The sequence below is a fragment of the Gavialis gangeticus genome, unplaced genomic scaffold (assembly GCF_001723915.1).
Source record: "Gavialis gangeticus isolate Ggan-Ray unplaced genomic scaffold, GavGan_comp1, whole genome shotgun sequence".
NCBI lineage: Eukaryota > Metazoa > Chordata > Crocodylia > Gavialidae > Gavialis > Gavialis gangeticus.
The window spans coordinates 92,029,955-92,036,497 of NW_017729022.1; positions in this window are offsets into that span (position 1 = coordinate 92,029,955).

The window sequence follows — 6,543 nt, forward strand, 5'->3', positions numbered from 1 at the left end:
GCTAGACGCCCCCCATCCCCCACCTATGTGCCACCACTCCTGCTGTCACTTGAGCCAAGATTGTGGCTTTCTAGTGCCTTTTCTAGCTCTTCCTGTTAGAGAGTTAGCAGTTCCAAGCCCCTGCAGCAATTTTGTATCGTTCCAGGTGGGGTCACAACAACAGGGGCCATACTTGTGTATGTCCCTTGCCCCCCTGTTCAGTGTTTCTTTTTTAAATGTTTCCAAGTGGATTTCAACTGTTAGGTCCATTTGCACTCAGAGTGTCTGGCCTCCTTTTGTGAAGGAGGAATGTGAGCAATTTATCTGAAAGATGTTAGGGTGTTTTTTTGGTTTTTGTGGTTTTTTTTTTTAAAGGAAGCTATTTAATTGCCCAAGCATTATTTTTAAACCATCTTTCTAATGAGAAATTTGCCTGAGCAGAGAAGTTAAATTTTCATGGGTGAGCCTTAAAAAGGGAATGTTTCTTTTGCTTAAAATTTAATTTGAGATTTGGTTTGTATTGTTTCCCTGGAGAAACTAGTTTGAGAAATTGAGGCTGTCATGCCCTGAGCTCAGGAGGAAAAACTATGGTTTAAATTGTATCATTTTCTGCAACAATTGACTGCCTTTTCATCCCAAATCACCCAGTATTTCAGAAATGCTTGTTTTCCGTTTCAGCTAGTAAAGACTAAATTTCTTCAGCATCTGTCATGCTGAGAGTGTCATAATTGTTTGTTTCAAACCTCCTTCAACTTATTTTATATTATAAACGGTATTTACATAGGGTATCCACTGTGAGGATAGTTTCAGTTATCTCTGTGACATGTTAAAGAGCAAGCAGTACTACAGAGTTTAGGGCAGGAAGTGTGTGTGTGTTGGGGGAAGGGACAGGGATGACAAACTTATTTGTATCTGCAGAAGAAAATTGTATAGCTAGCAAGTAATTACTCCTGGTAGAATTTTAAGCACTGGCAAAATGCCTAATGTTCTGAAATGTACCCCATAGAGTCATTCTGGAGGCATGGGCAGGAGTAAAGGAAGAGTGCCTGGGACTAAACTGCCAGCTTCCTATAGAACTTGCATTTGGAAGTGTTCAGTACTAAGCAGCTCAGATCATTGGTGCCTTTTGAGATCTGACTGGTTTATCATCTAAAAGCTAAACTTCCATAGCCATTCAGCTGCATGGTGTCTAGGAATGGAAAATAAGAATGATTGCTTGAAATGTATGAGGGCATTTTTCCCCCACAAAATTAACTTGCTGCTTATAGTCCTATTAAAATGGCATTTTCTATATTCTCTTATTTTCCTTTTTGCATTAAATGCATCTGTAAATATAGTGATGTTTAATTTTTGTCAATATATTTATACGGTCTGTCGTCATAGTATCTCGGTGTCTCTCTATGGAATGCACTTATCCTTCCAACATCACTTTCAGGAAAGGGAAATAGAGGGTGTTTTAGAAATGGTGTATGGCCAGTAGTCATCATAAATGCAGAGACAAATTAATACAGTTCTCATTCTTTTTTCCTTGGACATAAGTACACTGCTCTACTTGTTTAAAATATCTACCATTGACATAGAGGCACTTCAGGTGATGAGCAACGGAGCTGTATATGTGCACAGTATGGATGGGTCCAGGAAAGGAGTGAAAGGTGTGAGGCCACATTGGCTTCAGTTCACGAGCTCGGAGAGCTCACTGTGCCTGCACAGCTCCAGCAGGAACCTATGCCAACTAGTCGGTAAGCTTGCTGTGCATGCAGCAGTGCAGCTGAAGGGGGTGTACCCACACCACTGCACCCCTCCTGGATCTGCCCCGGTGTACATGTCTGCATGTTTTGACATGTCTTGTATTCTATTCCCGTTTTATAGCTAGAGACCAGAGGGACGGAGAGAGACTGACTTGTCAAAGGAACGTTTGTGGTAAATCAGGGAATTGAACCCAAGTCTAAATTTCTTTTCCCAATCACTGGTCATCTTTTCTCTCTTATCATTCATTTGCACTTCAATTTGTTGCATTGTGCATCCATATAATCTGTTCTGTTATCTGTTCAGATTATTTTGCTTCCTTTATTTTGATCCTATTTTGCTTCCTTTATGATAGATAAAGGTGGCGTGAAAGGGTCTTGCCGAAATGTTTTCTTTCTGACTTTCTGTAACAGAAATTCCGCCTATGTGAAGTAGGAACAAACTGACTAAGATATTAGGGAAACAGTGATGCTACAAAAACCAGGAACTGAGAAATGTAAAAATGAATTTTCAAGCTTTTTAATTAATGCCATTTTAGGATTTGATGCATTGGTTTCAGCATCTTTACTCAATGTGACATTCACAATATTTGAAAGATTAGAAAAAAACCCCCCAACAAAAAACACTCCAGAATGGGGAAAAAACTTCCTGTTCTGTTACATATGGCATTAAAGGACAAGCCCAATTTTTAAAGTACTGTTTGCATGTTGCTTTTAAACATTGACTGTTATATTGAGACTGACTTTTTTAAGCGGCATAAGGTGCTTTTATCTCAATTTATGTTTAGTTGTCATTGTAACTGCTTTTATTTATTTATTTTTTTTGAAGGTCGGTGTGTCTTATTTGAGAGGCAACATAATTTCTGGTTATTGGTAGTCAAGGACTTTAGGATTTGGTGTTTGTGGTACTGGATGTACTGTGCTCAAGAATATAGCAGAGCTTTTGTTTGCTGTCTGACAAAATAATACTTAAATTAACTGAGATCTTGAGCTAATGAACCTTTATATTGTTCTAAAATAGACAGATATTCTTTTAATATAAATCATGTATGCATAGTAGAGATTTTAAACCCAATAACCTTATATGATAGCATATCCCACATAACCTTCTCTAGGAATGAATTATTAATCAATCTTATAGCTGCTTATCACCAGAGCCAGACACTTCTGGATACTTCTGAAAGACACTTTTCTATTTGCCAGGTATTTAGAAGTGGAGAGGAGTTCTGAGTACTAACATTTAAGAGTTCTGCAGTTTAAAAGTAGCTCACTTCTATGGAGCAAACTTCTATTTCTGCTCCTTTGTATAGAAAATGGGTGGTTCTTTTGTGCAGTTAGAAGGCTTTACAGTTGACATCAACTTCTTCCGTTGTCTCCTCCCTTTGAGAAAAGCAGCATACATACAACTCGCACAGGTATGTCTTGTTTTGCCCTCCACCACAGGCACTAGAGGGTACAGTCCAGTCCCAGAAGGATGCATGTTCTGTGCAGAACAAGGTTGAAGAGATTAGACTGAAGTGTGTAGCGTCTTCGTCCTGTCTTCTGAGGATTGAAGATCTTCTGAATTTGAAACCTACCTCCCAACCTGTGGTTGTATCCTGAAATCCCACAGTAGCATAAACCAGTTGACCTCACTTAATTTTTGGAGCTGCCCTGCTAACCAGGGGTGTCTCTTGTTCACAGGACAGGACAGTTTTAATTTTTAGGCTAATCTGTGTTGATTGTTTTAATACAACAATGGGAAAGAAGAAGTTGTAGGGGATTCCTTTAAGGCTCCCTGCTGTGGTTTTTGTTTGTTCATTTTTTCCTGAGGCACCCACAATTTTGGGATCTATTACCAAGATTGATTCTGAAACTTCCCTGCATTTTCCTATGGAGGGTCTAGAATATACTCTCATGGAAACTCCTTACTCTTTTTGCTAGTTTTCAGAGACCTTTTCATATCTACCAAAGATGCTTATATGCAGAGGTTGGAATTCTAGTAAGAATTAAACTGTAGATCTGGTCCTCAATGAATCTGCAGATAAAGTAACTCCCTCTCGTGATAGAGGCCACCAAACTGTTGTTTTGTGAGCTTGAGACCTTGGGTGTTAACTCACTGCCTATATTTGACCACATTTATAGCATAGGGAAATAAATTATGCTATACTGGATTAGGTCATTCTTTTATTAAATCCAGTGTCCTGCTTCTCGTGGGGGCAAATAATGCCTTTAAAGGAAGACAAAAACAATAGAGCCTCCTAATTTCCCCAGGTATTTCTGCAGCTATCCAGCTTGCGTCCAGCTAAGCAGTCGGTAAAAACATATGTTTCATAAGTGTCAGAATACAAAAACAAGCCTCTTAAATGATCTTTTGAACTTCATGATTTATGCTGGGAACTAGAAGCTCATATGCAAAACAAATGTACTTTCTCAGATTGGCCTGATTTTGTCTATGTCTAAATATGTTCTTCTTGAGTTAATTTCAGTTAAATAATTCCAGTAATATTTTGGAGAATTCTTACTGTTTTAACTTGCTTAAGAAGCAGGTAAATATCAAGTAACATATAGTATAATAGTTTAAAGATGCTGTATAAGAACCTCTGCTGACAGTAGGAGTGGTTGAAAGTTGCAGCATCAAGTAAAATACAAACAAGATCTTGATCTTTCCTGTTTCCTAGATACATTAAGTATAATGCATGATGTAGTAGTCATTAGTGAAGACTGTGATCTACTAAAATGGCAATTTCAAAAAAGTTGTTCAAAAACTTGATTTGTATTAGGAATCTTTCTTTTTTTTCCAGACAAACTTGACTTCATTGGCTAACACTTTGGAAGAAAGAAGTCCTTGTTAAAGATTTGGTGCAACTGTGACTTCAATTGTTAATTGAAATCATAATATACTTCTTTGCAGAGACCCTGCAAGAAAAATGAGGAGGACAAAACTTGACACTTGCTGTTTCTGGAATAAAGCAACACTTTCAGAAAACCAAACTTACAGGATCTTGGACTTTATTAAGAAGAGGGCAGACTCACAATTTATGAAAAATTCTGACAGGTTATTTACTTTTTTCCAGATTAGGAATTGTTAAACAAATAAGAATACATATTCCCAGACAAACTTACAATTTTGATTGCTTTCTCACTTACGAGTTTTGAATTAGCTGTTCCTATGATGCCAAGAACCCCACAGATCTCCTTTTTTGACAGTTCTATACTGGTACATTCTGTTCAACTGTTAGCAAATTATTTTTATGAGCAAATTGTTCTCCAGAACATAGGCATCCTTATTTTTATTTGAGTTTTTGTACATGCAGATGATACCACATTTGCTCAAATATAAGATGACTCTGAATATACAATGACTCTCCCAGTAATTGGTTTCTATGTATGGAAAATTTATAATTTTTGTTATAATTTTCCAGGTATAAAATCTAATTATTGGAGGTTTGTTTTGAATTTGTCCCCTTCCCACTGCTACAGCAGGGAAAATAAATCTGGGGGGTCAGGTAGTCCCCTTCCCCTTTGTCCCCCCACTTTGCATCTTCTCAAGTCAAGTCAGTCCTGAGACTGCTGAAACCATTGGGGTACCTTAGATGCTGTAACAGCCCTCCTAGGTTAGTTGAGTTGCTTTGCATCTTAGGTGATTCTTCAGGCAGTGTCAGGTGGCACCCAGCTCCTCTACTGGTATGGATGTTCATTGTTTCACAGGGAACTCATCCACCCTTTGACAGGTCTTGTTTTTAGTCCTGCTGGGTGTCCACACATACTCCTGACCCAGGCAAGCCCAGGTGGGGCACCAGTTGAGTTGCTATGAACCTGACCATGAATAGGCTGTACTGGTGTACATGATACCAGATAGCAGACCAAAAGAGGCCTGGCCCGACAAAGGGCCCTACTGTCTACCCCCTGTAATTCCTTCCCCACCTCCTTACTGTCAGACCCTGCTCCCCTTGAGCACATGGAAGTGAGGAGTAAACTTGAAAACACTAACCTTAAAATAAACATAATTTATTGTATAGGCAAAATACTACAGATACCCAGAGACTTAGTTCATCCAAATTGATGCATTTTACCTTTCTTGCTTATCACTCTTTGGTGATATTTGCCAGACATTTAAGGCTGGTTAAAAAACAGGACTCGTTGGAAATGGGACAGAAAGGTGCAGCTCAGCTATGGGAGTGAAGAGGAGGTCCAGATGTATTCATCGTAGTGGCTCACCATTGCTTGAAAGAGTCAGCGCTGAGGGGGATTGAGCACAGTGGGTACTATCATGTATCATATCTTATTCACATGGACTGCACTAACCTATCCTGATGGTAGGCTTCCATCAATTTTGTGGTAATGGGGGCTGCTCTCATTCTTTTCCCCGAGCTGCTGCTTGACTTTTGGCTAGAAGCAAGCAACACTAGGGGGTATATGAACTCTAAGGCTTCCAGGCCTTGGGTTTGCATGTAGGATGCCACCCCAAAAAAAGGTTCCCATCAATAAGTTTGCCGTGTATGGGCAATGTGTTTTATAGTCATACTCACTATTGGCTGCATTTAATCAACTTCATGGTTGGTTTTCATGACTAAGCACGTGCTGCTTTTGGCAGCAGTTTAATGATAGATAATGTATTAAATGAGGTTTCCTTGTGTGCAGTTATAAGTTCAGGGTCTCCCCATTCCCCCCCCCCCAGGCTAATTGGGGGTAGGGGGGAGGGACATGCACCTCATCTTGCATTCAAGTAAATACTGTGATTTCATTTGGAATTTCATTATTGTGAAGTTGTTATAAATATGTTGTGGATAATCAGGGATTTTTTTTTTTTCCATTTTTGTAGGCGGACATGGTAGTC